A 16620-nucleotide genomic window follows, 5' to 3' on the forward strand; every position below is an offset into this window, starting at 1 on the left:
TCCTAAGATCTTGTTCTATAACAAATAATATTGTGTTTTTATCATGTGGTTTCCATACTTGCTCTTTTCTTTTCTTAGTATTAAAATTTTTTTAAATATAAGACATCTCTGTGAAATAGTCATATGTTACTATTAATTCTTTCTGAAGGTGAGTTCTTTGTTGATAAGATCATAGCTTACCTCCTATAAATAGCATTATGGTGTCACAGAAGATTCTGCAAAATCAAATAGAAGAAAAAGTGCCATATGGAGGTTCAATATTAATTTTAAAAACTCCAAATATTAGTCTTTATATAGAAAGCTATTCAAAATAGTAGTGTGAATCATTTTAAAAGAAAGGAAATTAATGTCAAGGGCTAGCCAAAAAATTAGATCTTTTATTTGCAGCAACTTGTTTCTTAAAATTAAGACATTTTCCATGGTCTTCAAAATCATCACATCAGAGTTTCAAGAGTACCTAGCAGAGCGGTGCCCTTGCATGAAATCAGTCCCTAGTCCCCTAGCGTTTTCATAGCTCCCATTGTGCCAAGCATTAGTGCAGCCCTTCAATGCCGGGGCATGAGGACGCATTCCATTCCTTTCCATCCCAAATTTATCAAAGAGTTAAGAATGATTCAGAATAGATCACACTGTAAAAACTGAGAAATCATGTAAATGCTGTCAAAAGTGCTTAGTTACTTTGCTTCTGCAAATATAGAATGTCTAGGTGCTGGGTCTTCAGTGGTGAAAAAGCAGCAAGAAAAATCTCTGTCTTTATGAAACTTAACATGGTACAGATGTCTGTTTAGTTTTAGCTACCATGTCCCCTTACTTCTGAAGTTAAATCTTTCCAGAGCAATGGTTTTATTTATTTGATATAAGCAAATTCTAAAACACAGTCTGGGGAGGTGGCTAACCTCCATTCTGCAGAGCTAAAGTAATTAGAGAAGCAGGAGAAAATTTCTGAAGTAACAATTAAGTTTGGATTGGGAATTAGGGCAATTGGAGAACTCCAGGTGCCTGTTGACTAACCCTAGCAATCTGACACCAGGTAACCAGGGAGTTCCTTTTACTGCCACGACTGGGTCCAAAGGCCTTTGGCAGCATACACGAAGTACCCGTGGGTTCCAGAAAATTGTGAAGAAATCCTGTTGGGATCATATCAGTTCACCACCGAACCCAAAGGACCATGATTTTAATGGCAAGGAATATCTCAAACCAGATAAATAATTCATCTCAAAAATCTCTGTTTTTTTAGTGTGAAGCTCATTCATGAAGAGACCTCTCTTTGCTTGGACCTGCAGCAAAAGTGGGTGCAGAAGCTTGTACAGATAGTTTTGAGGAGGTAAGTTGATTGTTCTCAATTAGAATTCTTATTTTTCGTGGAACTAATAAGGAAGGTTCAGAAAAGTCAGCTCAGTTACATGATGGAATCGCACTCTTTTTTCTTTTTTTTTTTGCTGCTACTTAAAAGGTTTCTTTCATGCATTTCTTCTTCAATGATAGGAAAAAATAGCAGCAATAGCAATTTTGCTTTTTTAACAGCTCAAAATGTAGAGCAAAACAATAAACCTAAAAGAGTATTAATTTCTCAAAAAAAAAAAGCACAGCAATAAAAGTTCCTTTACTCTTTCTTAATGCATTGTTTTTAATTGCTTTTCGGGAGGAGGAAAATAAATGGTAAAAAAATTAAAGGATAATTCTTTCATAATTTCCAAAAATTTCTCAGTGAATGTGCTAACGATACTTTAAGGAAATAAAATGGGAGCTCTAGGCAATGCTGTTGGATCCCCACACGTATCGCTCTATCTTCACTTCTTCCGCGCTCACTGTATTTAGTCTTCCAGGCCACCGGAGTCCACGACAACAGCAGAGCCACTGGCTGGAAATACTGGGAAATTAACCCCCTTGGAAGCATCTTTTAACTAACGATTCACTGGGGCAGTGTATAAACATCCCAGCTCCCTGGCCCTCAGGTGAGATCACGCTGAAGCACATGTTTTATTTCCGTCGTTTCCAGTGAAGTTCCGTTTAACCCATACCAATAACTTGCTCGAGAACCAACACTTTATTGATTGCCTTCTCTTTCTTTCACCAACATCCCCCTCTCCACCTCATGTTTGCTGCGATCACTTCCAGTGTAAGTGTAAGTAAACTACTTACACTTGAATCCCTAGCTGAGTGACCACTTTTAGGGAGAAATGAACTGAGACAATAGCTTGGGGTCCTCTGTGGGTCTAGAAACCAACATTATGTTTAGTTTCTCCCGAATTTCTAAAGTGGGGTAAAAATGTACCACTTCATATTACCTAGGAAAATTGTGAAGACATGTAAAATGCTTTAAGTTTTTAAATAGTCACGTTAAATAGTATTTTCACATATAATTTAGTTCAAATATTATGTAATACATATGTGTGTATATACAAGCATATATAGATAGATTGACCAAATGTTAATATAAGTAAATTATAAAGAAAAAATATTAAGAGGATAATATAATGGCCTGGTAGACCATTTATGTTTATTTTAGACTCTTAATGATGTTATATCAGAGAACTTTTGATGCTACTGCTTTCATCTCTTCTCAGCTGGTACTCTCTTATCCTGCCTTCATTTTTACTCGGTTATACCTTGAACAGTGAGACTCTTGGGCAAGAGCAGCACCCCTGTAATAGTTTCATTATATTTGAAAAACAAAATAGCAAGGATTCACTTGACAATGTGTTCGGTGTCATTGTTTGTTGGTCAAAATTATTTATTATGTACCATAAGTTGTCATTATTTTATTTAAATAAGTGTTTTGTCCACATCGTTTTATTTATTCAAATTTTTAAAAGAGACTTATTCATAGCTCCCAAAACCAAATTTTTTTTCTTCTACCATTTTGATAGTTCGGAAACATACATGTTTGTTCCATTATCTCTCCTTTCTTATTGCCCTCCTTTCTTCCTCTTTCCCTTTTTCCTTCTTTTTCTCCCTTTTTCCCTTTCTTCCTCTCTCCTTTCTTCTTTCTTTTCTTCTTTCCTATCTTCTTTCCTTACAAATGTAAACTTTTCTGGAAAGCTTTTTTTAAAAAAATCAATCATATTTCGACTTAGAAAATTTAAAATCTTCTATGGAAACTGTTATACTTTTATTTTCAAAATACAGAACTAATTCCAGAGAGGATTTATATATTTGAGTCTCTTAGTTTGGGAATTTTTCTCAAGTCCCCATCGTGAAGCATTAGGAAAAGTACTTCATAGTTTAGGTATTTGTCCCCAAGGCTGACTTCAGACTATCCATCAATCAATAGCTGTGCTCAGCAAGGCCAGCTAGCCTTCCACGGCTCTCAGCGAAAGGGAGGAGGAAATATAATTGATGATGAGCTTATCAGCCAGATAAGGAAATGAAATTTACATATATGAAACAAAGAAAATCTTCTGACTATATGATCCTTAGCATGGAATTACCAGCTTTTCTTATGTATCTAATTATGTCATATGAAGTAGATGGCATTCCCATTTTATCAATGAGGAAATTGAGGATAAAAGAAGTTTAATAACTTGCTAAAGTTTATCTGAATAGTAACAGGGTAGTAAAACCATGCAGGTGCTCAAATAAAAGATAATCTGATTGAACCCAGTCAGGATGTTTAGTTCCAGCTACCATACTGTTTTCACCCTTCTTTTAGGATACCTGGACCAAATTATGCTGTACAGATTATAAGATATAATGCAGACATTATTAGGTTTGGACTAGCCAGGATATTGATTGCATTAGAAGTCCTGATGATCTTGATTCCATAGAACTTGAAGAATTTGTTTTTCCCTTTGTTGCTTCCTGCTGCTGTTTATTTCAAGACAGCTTCATGAGATTACATCTGCAGTTAACTGAGATTTAAAAATATTACCATATGGTTACTTCTACTGACAATTGGGCTTCAAACAATTAACTTCTTCCTTAGATCCGATTCCTCTTCATTTTGATTCTCACTTTATCCAAAGCCAACCATGCTGTCTATTTGGAGCAGATTATTAGCTTCAGGAGAGGGTCTGATTATCATCCACTTTCTCCCAGATAAGATACTGGCCTAAGAAGTGAGTTGAGTGGTAGAGAATAGGAGGAATATCTATATTAGTAACGATTTTCAATAACTAAAATAATAGTTTCCTTCATAAATGTTTTTCATGTTCTAAAAATAAATGAATTTTTTTGAGGACTATAAGAAGGGATATAGTCATACTATAAGGAAATGTGGCACACAATTATGGGTTTGAAACATAAATCTTCAAACTTATGTTTCCATCAAATGAAACAGATGGCTAGATTGACTTCTGAAAATAACTTTCAAAAATATATTAAATATTTTAAAATATTTTTAAATCCATCAATAAACTGTTAAAAACAAGAAGAAAATTTAAGCCAAGGAATGAGTAGAGTTGGAATTCTCTTTATGTGTTATATACCTTTGTCTAATTGTCAGTGTTCTGTTTCTTGTCTGCATACGTGTAATCCTCACAACAACTCCAAGTTGATAGTATCATTTCTAAATTTAACATATAATGAAACTGAGGCACAGAGAAGTTAAGTGATATGCTTGTGATTACTTGGCTAATCCTATATATCTATAGATACACAGATACATAGAACTACATATACATAGATCAAGATGTATTAGAGTTGATAAAAGTACTTTGGTATAATAGAATAAAGACTGGATGCTCTGAATAAAGGTAAAGCAAATTGAGAAGTATTCCTATTAAGACTTAGTAAAGTCAAGGATAATTTGGATATATCTAAAATGTGTCTCCAACAGATTAATTTTAAACATGATGAAAATTTCACTTTTCCACAGTTTTCAGCATACTCAATTAATCACTTATAACAAAGCAATAAGAAAAAGACAAACAATTTATTACAAAATGTGGGAGAACAAATATAGGAAATTCACATGGAAGGGAAACTTAATGTAAGCCAATCTACGTATAAGGAGATGCTAATGCTCATTGGCCATCAGAGGAATGCATAGTAAACTATGATGAAGTACTAAGAATTAATACATCAGATAACACTGAGCATTATTCTAAGGGTAATGGGAACTCATACATTGCCCAAAGGGGAATGTAAATTTGTATAACCGCTTTGGACGTGATGAAGCAGCTTTCTAAATTACTTTCTACCTGGAACAGAGCATCTGGGTATACGCACAGGATATATTTGATAGAGAGTGAGGTCTACTGGGTTTTATGGGAACTGTCCAAAGTAGTAAGAAGGAGGATCATTGGGAACTAATCTATAAATCAGCACCTGTGAATGCCTACTTTCAAAATACTTTTTAAAAGATTGTATTATTCTGAAACTAGAAGCTAGAACTTGCAATTAAGAGTTTGATAATGTCTATGATGGAAGTTTTGAGGTCCCCAAAACTATGATGTTTTTCCAAAAACCAGGAAAGAGAATTTTGAAATATAACTAAATCATCCCACATAAATATAATAGTATTTGACAGTTACTAAGCTGAAAGGAGAAGATTATTTATGAAAAATCTTTAAGCAGAGTCCAATGCTGGAAGTTCTCAATGCCTCTATGACTAGGTGTTTTCCTTTAAAGGCCAATTGAAAGATCTTTGGAAATATGGAGAAGATCAAAGACATATTTATGTTAATGGTGAAGTCTGTCAAATAACAAAAGACATAACTCTATTTGTTGATGATGAAAAAGTTTTGTTGCAGGCAGTAAAGAGAGAAAAAAAGGAAAATTTGGTCAAAGTAAGTGGGAAAAGATTCAAGCTCCAGTTAAATGTTTTGTAGAAACTTAATTGGACTGAGAACAGTGAGTGACCACCTCACACCCAGTGTTTGTATTAACAGTATAAATTTGGGAGAAGAAAGAGAAAGGTGCAGTAGTAGAGGCATATTAAACAAACCAATGAAACAAGACTAGGAAGTTATTACTGAAGTCCTGGCTCAGGCTTTGGCGGGAAGCACTGAAATGGCCGTGGAGAGCAGGTTGAGGTCATATCTACCTAGTTAAAGCCTCTGGGGACTGTGGATAGCCAGGTTCCTTCCTATGAGTTGAGCCATCCTTACTCCCAACTAATGCAAAGACCAATAGCCCAATGATAAATATATCAATTGCTATCACCACAAGCCAAGTTTCATGGCTACCATAGAAACCACTTATGATACAAAGAAAACTATTAATCAGTGCCAGTCAAGACAAGGCCATAGAGTTCTAAATGGTGAAGAACCTAAGCACTTCACAATGACACACTAGACTAAGAGAGTTTCTCTAGTTCAATGCTACTCAGTGTGGTCAGTGCATCAGCAATATCAGGATCACCTGGGAGCTTGTTAGAAATGCAAATTTAAGGCCCTACCCAGACCTACTGAATCATAATCTCTGAGGCTAGGATCAAACAACCCGTATTTTAGCAAGCCCTCCAAGGCTCACTAAATTTAAAAAAGTCTACTTGAATTTACTCTTTGACATGTAGAAGACAGGTTAGGAAGAAGGTCATGTTCTACCATATTAGATCATGGATTAAAGATAAATGTAGTTGTAAAGTCATTTTACATCAAATATCTGACTTTTCTATCACCTCAAGTCCTGAGAGAACCACCTAGTGCCCAGTACATAATATAGTCAATGCTCCATAATTATTTATCAAATTAATGAACAAATAAATAGTTAAATAGAAGGACAAATTGGAGGGGATGCTTTCTGTTAGGGCTAAAGCATAGTCTCTAGATGGAAAGGATACTTGATATGTAAAAGGGAAGCAAGAAACCATAACATCGAGTAATTCAAGGCTATTAACCTTGGAGAATTGTTTTGTTAGAGACCAGTGGTCTAAGAATATCTATTAAAAAACGGTTGGAAAATACAATTATTATGGAATCTTATTATCATAATGCATTTCAAATTGTCATAGGGCAAAAGAATCCTGGGAAAAATGTGGCTGACTGTAGGTTTCCATACTTCTATTGGTCAACTGAGGCTGACAAATGTTTAGTTGCCATGCTCTGTCATGAACCGTTCAGCTTGCTATGAAGCCAGGGTTTCATAGTGAGATTCTGAGAGGATAATACCAGATACCAAAAGCTATTGAAGACAAGGAGAAAACCAGTTTTGCTTGCTCAATGAAATTTCCATGAATTTAAATAGATGCTTCTGGACTTACCTGAGAAGTCCCAATATGATTCAGCACCTAAAAAGAAGATGGTCTAAGGTAAAAGTCACCTGGAAGAGCTAGATTAACTCCGGCAATGGGTGGAGGCAGAGACAGAAGAGGCTTCCCTTTTCAGAGGCAGCTCCAGAAGCGATCACTCTCCTGAGAGCAATCACTTGCCCGGAGTCCAAGGATCCATGATGCAGTGTGTGGTGTCCCTGTCCAGTGAAGGACAGATGTGTTGTCTTTGTCAGCCTCATGCTACTATGAAATTCAGATGACTATTTTTTCAGCTATGGATCCTCTGGGTCTGGCTTTCTGGCCCTTGGGGAAGTTCTCTGAGCTAACCAATGTCTCTCTCTCTCCCTCTCTTTTTTTGTAGTTTTATTGAGGTGTCATTTTCCTACAACAACTGCACATATTTAAAATGTACAGTTTTATGAGCTTTGATATACGTATACGTCTATGAAACCATCACCAGAGTCAAGAAAATGAATATATCTTTCAACCTCAAAATTTCCCTCCTGTCCCTTGTAATCCCTTCCTCCAACCTCACCCCTCAGGTTCCTAGGAAAACACTTGTCTGCTCAGAGGCTCTCAGGGACAATGGTCCTAGAGACCAAGGTGAAGCTGCAAGACTTCATCTGTTCTAGCTGGAAAGTCACGTCACATCACTCATGTCATGTCCCATTTGTTAACCAAGTCACAAATAGCAACTCAGATTCAAGAGGAGGGGAATTAGATTCCACCTCTCAATGGAAGAAATAGCAAAAAATTCTCAGCCATCTTTAAATTATTACAATTGGATTGAAAGCCACTGTCATAGCTTAACCTCCCTATTTTATAGATAGACATACCAAAGCTTGGAGTTTCGATGTGACGCCAATTTTGAGTAAATGCAATTAACTCTAAAACTCCAAATACAGTGTCCAGGACTTCAGGAAAGCTTTAAGTCAACAACTTTATTAGATACCTGCCACATTGCTTTTGGCATCTCTCTAATAAAAAATACCTCTAGCTGTTTGCTTAAAATTTCTCAAGAGAGAGACTTCCTATTCCTAGCTGCTTCTCATGAGGGCTAGAAAAAAGAAAAACCTAACTCTTTAAGTTGCATGGAAAATATTCACAGATCCCATGAAAAAGGGGTGTGATCATTGCAAATACTCTACCTTATGTGTTGTCTGTCATCTTTTCTCATCACAATTTTATATTGCAAGCCTGGTTAAGGCATTACTGAGAAAGGGGAGCAGCACTTCAAAACATCTGAAAGAGTTTAGATCCCAAAAGAAATTGTTGTCACAGGTTGGCTTCTCAAGAAGCAGATTCTGCTGAAAAAGTTCTCGAGATCTGTTGTACCACAATGTGCATATAGTTAACACTACTGTACTGTACACTTAAACAAAGTTAAGGTGGTCCGTTTTTTGTCTTGTGTTTTTTATCACAATAAAATAATAGAAAGCAGACTCTGAGATGATTTTAGAGTTCAAGACGTTTATTAAGGATCAAAACCTATGAAAAAAGGAGGAAGAAGCAGGATTGGGCAGAGAACAGTCAAACTGCTACTCAAGCCCTACATAGACAACCCAGCATGGCAAGTCCCAGAGCAAAAATTGTTGTCCCACCTGGAGCTGAAATGACCCCCCTTTATACTCTCACTGAGTCACTGGATGCAGGCTGCACCAGGAAGTGCGTGATGTTGGTGGAGGCAGCTCTCTGCAGCTGGGAGAGCAAGTTCCTCCTTGAAGGAGGACCTGGCAAGCAGAACTGCATGCCTACAGCCATCACTAGAGATACGAAATATAGACGACAAAATAGGGGAAAAGTAACAACTCTGCTTTTGAAGATGTTGTCTGAGATCCCTGAAGGAATAATATAGGACTTCTGATTCAGTGATAATTCCGGTACACTGAAAATGGAATACAGCGATATTTAGTATTAATTTTAGCTAGAGAATATTTTCTTTGTTTTCACACATGCAAACACAAATCCTCTTTTAACATGACATCAGTGAAAGGTCAAGAATAAGATCATAGGGGACAAGTATGGGAAATGGAATATTTTTATGCCTCTTAATTTCTACACTTTTGAGTTTATTCATAATATTATCAGTTCTTATGGTTTTCTTCCAGGTTTTTTGTACTTTTCTGTTATTTTGTGCTTTTATGAAAACAGAGTCTCTAAAACAAAATATGCTATTAAGATGCAATTTGAAGCTTTAAAATGTTACAAATGGTATGTTGATTTACGTCTCAATATTTTCATGTAATTTTGTACTTTCGTGTAGAACAACTTTTTTTTCACGTTTTCAACCAGAATATTTTGAGGCTTCCTAACACCTCACTTGCTCTCTGCATGAGTTATTTATTCTCTCTAAACCTCAGTGGCTTCATCTATAAAATAGAGATATGATGGCACTTACTTCATAGGATCATTGTGAGTGTTAAATGATATAATGTGTCTAGATGGTTTATGGAGGTGGCAGTCAATATGTGTAACTGACTCTACTGAGATACTGGTAACCATCTTTTCATCGGTAAAACTCAGTCATTGCTATATGATACCCTTTTGCAAAAGGTATTTGTTGAACAGTAACAATTAAGGAAAGGAAACCTAAATTCTAAGCTCAGGATTCAGGCTCCAGGACTTTTCCAAAGCCGTCACAAGGTGGCCCCAAATCCATATCCTTCTTGGCTCTGTGTTCACGGAAAATGAATCAAAGAGCAAGAAGATATTGCAGAAAAATCCATGGTAATAACAATCCAAAGTGTAGGTGGTTCACTTAACAATCCATTGTCTATTTGGCTAGAAGAAGAGAGAAAAGCAAGCTTCGTATGTTTAAAATGGGCAAGAAGGCTGTTAAATGTGTTTAGACATTTTTCTTCAAGGCTAGTCTCTATAAAAGTAGTAAATAAATCATCCTATTCACGTTAACACTTCAAGTAGTACATGGCCTAGCATGCTTGGCTGAGAAAAATCTCTAATCTTTACCTTTTCCCTCCTCTGTAAATTGGTTAGTTAACAATTATTTGTTTTTTTGCTTTTCCTGAGTACTTGTAAAAGAGTTTCAGAACCCTTTCCTCTTTATCGTCTTCTACTTGAAACACAGGGAAAAATTACAGACTATGTAGCCTGTAAGGTTCTGTCAAGTAAGCCTCAGATCGAAAGTTTTATAAGATCATGACTAATTCATTACTTCTTCTTCTTACTTCAGTATCCTTGAAGTCTTAAGATGGAGCCTCAGAAATTTCCTTCCAGTCAGTGAAAAATTCTTTCCAGGGTAAGTAATGTGGTGTTAGAGAAAATGCTTGGCAGTTGACGACAACTGATAGATAATATTTGAATAGATGGTAAAAGAATTAATTCAGTGGAACTGACCATGTAAGTACTACCAAGTGGTTACAAGTCTTAGGCTCTAGGGTCAGAAGTTTGGTATTCCAGTTTAATTTAATAGTGGGGTAGCTTAGATAAGTCACTTCAAGGTAATTATACTTACTTTGTGTAGGTTTTTGTGAGAATTAAATGAGAATGCATGTAAAGCGTGAACATTTTGCCTGGAACGTGGTAAGGACATAACAGTACCTCTTATTACAATCATTGCTTTCGCTCATAATACCATGGGATAATGGAAAGAATTAATTTAATCTTCAGTGGAAAGATCCAAACATCACTGCTGATATTTCTCAACTGATTCTGAATTGAACCTCAAAACCCTGCTCTAATTGGCACAATGTCTTCCACATTTCTTTTTGCAGAGGGAGAGGTGGTCAGAAGTGTGGACAGCCCAAGATTGCTTGGAAGAGGGCAGCCTGGAGTTTAGTAAGATGGTCTGAGTATATATTTTAACCAGAAAAATAGAAAATTGTATTTTTTGAGTGAGTTCATAGATTTTTCAAAGTAAATGAGAGAGACTTGATTTGATTGTGTGCACTCTGCTACATCTTTGATTTTTTATCTCAAGAAAAGAGGCAGAAATAAGACAAAACTGTGGAACTTAGTCATCTACAGAAGTTTTCCCTGCATGTCTTATAAGTAGTAAAGTAAAATTAGGTAGTCTAATTGTAGTGTAGATATATCACAATTCCTAATTAAATGTGACTCACCTTATGCCTAGAATTTCCAGCTTTACGTATTACATGAATTGTTAAAATTCTGTTGATTTGTGGTGAGGGCTTTTGCAGCAGGCCATCAAGATTAAGACCTTAGGTAACATTGCAATGCTAGATGGCGGGCACATGTTTAATATTCTCCCTGCATTTTGGAGAAAGTTGTTCAGTGTTTCTCTTCCAAGGTAAATGTGTTATTAAGACACAGCCACTTTCATCAAGAATGCAGTTGTATGCCTAAAACATTTCAAGATGCAATCAAATGCAATATTCATGCATGATCTTTTGAAACTTACCAAAAACTAAATCGCACTTTTGAAGACTAAAATATATATACACCAGGCACTCTGTTGCATATTTTTATATATTATTTTATCTAATTTTAACCACAATTTTATAAGTATTATTATCCCCATTTAACAGTAACATATGTTGCAACCAGGAATTAGATACACTAGGTCAGTAGTTTCCAAAATATTGACTATGTACTAGTTTATTGTGCAGTGATTGATTCATGCAAAAGAAACATTTACCAAAGATATAAAGTATAAAGCATAATGAAAAGCATGGTAAAAATGAACAGTCATGAGTGAGCATCATGAGCATCAGAACTAGAACTTTATCATTATTACCAACTCCATCTATGTGCTCTTCCACTAGCCTGTCCTTCTGTGTCCAGGCAGAGTTAGTTACAGTCCTAGACTTTGATTCATTCTTACAGTTTTAAGTGGAGTTATTTTCCAAAACTAGCCTAGATATTAATTTATTTATAACATTCCTTTAGTCTGTGTGAAACTACATCAATGTTTTGACAATCATAGATTTAAGGTAAACACTGTTAAGCCTAATTCTCGGATTTTATAGTCTTTGCTCAGAATTCATCAGTTTTGTGGTTTTAATTCAGTACTTACACGTGATTTCTTGGTAATCACTTATTTTGTGCTGACTGAATCAAGAAAGCTCAATATAACATTCTACTTCCGAATAGTTTTCTTAAAACTGTTCAAAATTTGAGATTGAATAGGAATAACATCAAATACACTTTCTCATAATTTTTTACCAGTTTACTATGTTGTCAATGGGAATGTTGAAAAGGTAGTAAACGAAAAATATTTTTCTGCTGTTTGTATCTCAGAACCAGCAGATTTCAGAAATCTCTTCAGCTTTTACTCTGGTTAGTCCTGTAATATACCAGCTATTTGCCAGGCACTGGCTACAGCCTTTACGCATATTATATCATTCAATATTTTCTATATGAACTGTTGATAGAAGTGATAAGATGGTCCTTCCCCTTCCTTTCCCTGATCAGATATTTACTAAGCACTTACTAAATTCTGGAAACTATAGTTAAATCTAGGGCTTCAAATATGAAAGGATATAATTCAAGATATTAGGAGACCACATCATATTAAAAGGACACAAATGCATGTATTTATTTTTTAATTCATTTAATAAAACATTTACCAAAAAAATGGAATCCAGGATATAAGGGAGTCCTAAAGGAGTTTATGTAGGTGCTGTGGGTGTCTAGAAATCTGAATTATGGCCCTTTGTGACAGGCAGCTACTGCCTTGAGCAGATGTCAATGGAAGGGATGATGCTGGACACTTCCTCTCTCCCATGTCATCTCTTTTTGCCAGCAATATCCACAAACTGAATTATACAGGAGCACAAGATTTTAATGAAGTCTTGGGAGCAACTGAAGGGAACGTATGAGGTGAGCCTTGAATGGCTTCTTATGCCAGAAAGTAAGGATGTGCTCAGAAACTGAGAGGGATATGTCCAGAGGACAAAGGATTCAGCTTGAGGGAGTAATCCTCACGGAGAAAGGAGATGTGAGCAAAGATCTCAAGGAAGTGAGGGGTTTAGTTTAAAAGATAGCTGGTGGAAGAGAATTCCAGGCAGAATAAACAGTCCTAAAGTGGAAGCCTGGCTGCTGTATGTTTAAGGAAGAGTAAGGAGCCCAGTGTGGCTGGAGTGAGTGAGCAAGGGCAAAAACACTGTCAAAAATGCTGTCAGAGAAGGAATAGGGAGCCACAGCATGTGAAACCTTGTGACTCATTTCTAAGGACTTAGACACTAACTCTGAGTGAGAGGGGAGCCAATGGTGGATGTAAACAGAGGAGAGTCCTGGTCTGACATATTTTGAAAGGATCTCATTGGAAAATGTGTCAAGAGTAGACGTGCGAGCTTAAGAATACCAGTTAAGAGGCTATTGTAGTCATTTGGGCGGCTGAAGATGATGCCCAGACCAGGAGGGTGGCAGTGCAAGAGCTTAAACTTTGAAAGTAGAGCCAACAAGGTTTCCTGCTGTATTGGATGTAGAGAGAAGAGCTGAAGATGACTTTTTTTTTTTGGTGAGGAAGATTATCCCTGAGCTAACATCTTTGGCAATCTTCCTCTGTTTTGTATGTGGGATGACACCACAGCATGGCATGATGAGCAGTGTGTAGGTCCGCACCCGGGATCTAAAGCTGTGAACCCCGGGCCACTGAAGCAGAGCATGTGAACTTAACCACTGCACCACCAGGCCAGCCTGAAGATGACTTAAGTTGGCTTGTAATAGTATTCCAGGTGACAGATATATGGATACAGACAACAGGGTTGGAGTGGTTGGCTTTGCTTCAAAAGATATTGACAGGTAAAAGTTATAAGAATTGGTGATTAAATCATCATTTTAACTTTAAATGCAGGTACTTATCAGTTTGGGGCTCTTTTTTGCTAAGGAAGATTTGCCCTGAGCTAACATCTGTTGCTAATCTTCTTCTTTGTGTATATGAGAAAGCCACCACTGCATGGTCACTGACAGACAACTGGTGTAGGTGTGCGTCCAGGAACCGAACCCGGGGCCACTGAAGCCGAGCATGCTGAACTTAACCACTAGACCACTGAGGCTGGCCCTAGGGCATATTTTATACAGGCTTCTAACTTTATTTCAAAAGGCGCCTCATAATTAATCCCGTCCTGCAGATAATTCTGTAGTAGCTGTCTCATTTCTCTTGTTTTGAACCATCAATTTCTTCTGTGCATGTCTTGATGTGTTGCATGATAATTATAAAAGATAAATATTTCTGGATATAAATCCTAATGTTTCTTAGTATACTAGTAATTAAGACGGGGGGAACGAGCTCAAACACTCTGTGTGTGTGTGTGTGTGTGTGTGTGTGTGTGTATGCAGTAAAATACAGAGTTTACTCATTCTTTTACAGCTCTTTTAAATTAACCCCTTTCTCTCTTTTCTAGTTGGGGACCAGAATTGACTGGGAAAACTGGGATGAATTGATAAGGAGGAGATTTTTCATCTTCATACTAACCTGGACATATTATTGCGAGTTCACTATGCAAAACTGCAAAGTCACAATTGTTAAACAGTGTTTTTTTTTTGTCACCTTTCCACCCTCATTACCAAGCCTTTTTGCCTGCCCTTTGTCCTTGTGTCTCTGGCACCTAGAGCTTTGTCGCCATTTTCTGGCAGATCAGAGCCTTCCCTCCAGAGCCTCCACCTCTCCTTCCAAATAGAAGTTAGCAGCACCCCCTTGCCCCATCTCCATCCCCACTTCAGAGCTACAGATAAAATAAGTCACCGATCTGGTTATAGTGCTTAATTCTAAGATAAACGAATGAGCCAAAACTTTTATCGACAAACTCTAAAGAGAATTTGCAGAACTAAAAGCCATCTCTAATAGGAAAATATATGAGGGTTATATTTCATTACAGACTACCTCTTAACAACACCTTAACAATGCATAAACATAACCCTCCCCCTTATCCTACAGCAAAATTAAAATGGCAAGCAATGAGCTTTGCAGCCACATGCAATCCTTTGTTCCCATACTCCTCCTCTCTCCCAACCTATATTTTCATACACAGAGCTTTAGTACAGGAGAGGTTTATGTGTATGTTTTAATAGTGTACTCCTAAATGCTAGTCTTTGCTTTCTGGGAGAGTCCTACAGTTTCATGCATTGTTTTATCCAAAGGAATGCATCCTTGCTATTAGGAGGCAATATAGTATTGACTTGGTCAGGATGAGCTTCAGAAAGAGATGTAAAGAACTAACATGCCATTCAGTATTTTTAATAATTTTGCTTCTCTCACTTATAAATAATTTAATCTCCCTGTATCAGAGTTCAATTATTAAATAAAAGTACGAAAGATCATTCTTTCTTCTTTTGTAGTCAAAGCATATTTCCAACCACATCAAAATAAAACAACTATTAGAAATATTTTTGGTTATAAGCACAAGAAAGTGCAGTAGAATTAGGTCTGTTCCTGATTTAAGTATCCAAGAGGCTTTTAGTACTATTAACTGTTTCTCTTAGTCTAGGGCACAGATAAGCGCTGGGTGGCTCCATTACAGATGGAGAAACTGCCTAGAGAGGGTACAAGGTTTCCCAACTTTAAGATGGGTAGAATCATAAAAAGGAATTGAGGGCCTCTGACTCACAGTCCAGTGTTTTCTAAAGCAGACCACACTCAGACGTTTAAATTCATAGCCAAATAATCTCCAAACACAACTAACCACAGGGACTGTGAGGTAATCAGACCACTTGGGAGAAAAATATAAGAACAAGAACCTCTTGAGCAAGTGTTAAACATATCCCAGAATTATGGTGGTGTCTTAACTTTGTTTACCGTAACATAAAACTAAGGATAGTGAGGGGCAGAGCATTGGGGACTGTGCTATCAGCACCCTTAGACTTCACTAAGTTGAGTATTTTGGGGTAATTTGCTATTTACAAAGAGAGAAGAGAACATAGGAGCAAACCAAAGAACTTTAAAGTGGGCAACTGAATAATAGAAAGATAAATGCTGTTGCAATCTACAGAACACCCAGAAAGAATTGCACTTCTGTGGACAAAATAATGTTTTTGCTCTTTTATCTTTTTTTTTTTTTTTTAAAGAATTGCCATAATTTTCAATTTCCTAAAATCAGAACTTGAGACAAGGCCTTGGGTGCTGGTAGTTTGTATGTGGAAGGATCCAGGACACGAGAGTGAGGGAGTAGAGAAATGAAATAGGGAAGGGTGGAAAGCCAATATAAGTAAGCATGCTTCATTGCGTTTCTGCTATGGGTAACAGAGTCTCTATTCCCCTGGAACTTCTAGGAAGCACACGAATGCCTTCTATAATTGTCTCCCTTAAAGACCTAGAGTCTGAAGTATATAACCATCACTTCTCCTCACCCAGTGGTTGAGGACTACCTGCAGGGGCATTAACTCTCACCCCCTCCTCGTAGCTCTTCTTGCACATTAGTCAAGCAGTCTCCCACTACCTCAGGGAAAGCTTAGAAAGCAGATGCAGAAATATGCCTGCCCTTGAGGTGGGCAGCCACCAGTGCAAAGTGAATCTGAAATTATATGGAACACTTTCCCATAGTTGTGAC

General features: G+C 36.9%; 1 long non-coding RNA gene across 2 annotated transcripts in view; it reads left to right on the plus strand.

The window, feature by feature from the left end:
* The first annotated feature begins 1071 nt into the window (after nt 1-1071).
* Nucleotides 1072-16620, plus strand: part of LOC103565790 (uncharacterized) — a 29726-nt gene continuing 14177 nt past the window's right edge. The window contains exons 1-4 of one of the 2 annotated variants that reach the window (XR_548366.2): nt 1072-1324; nt 1819-1955; nt 10344-10409; nt 10885-10956. This is a non-coding gene — a long non-coding RNA (uncharacterized lncRNA). The remainder of the gene's footprint in view (nt 1325-1818; nt 1956-10343; nt 10410-10884; nt 10957-16620) is intronic. The other variant, XR_548367.2, reaches the window with a different exon arrangement.

This window comes from Equus przewalskii, chromosome 3, assembly GCF_037783145.1.
Source record: "Equus przewalskii isolate Varuska chromosome 3, EquPr2, whole genome shotgun sequence".
NCBI lineage: Eukaryota > Metazoa > Chordata > Mammalia > Perissodactyla > Equidae > Equus > Equus przewalskii.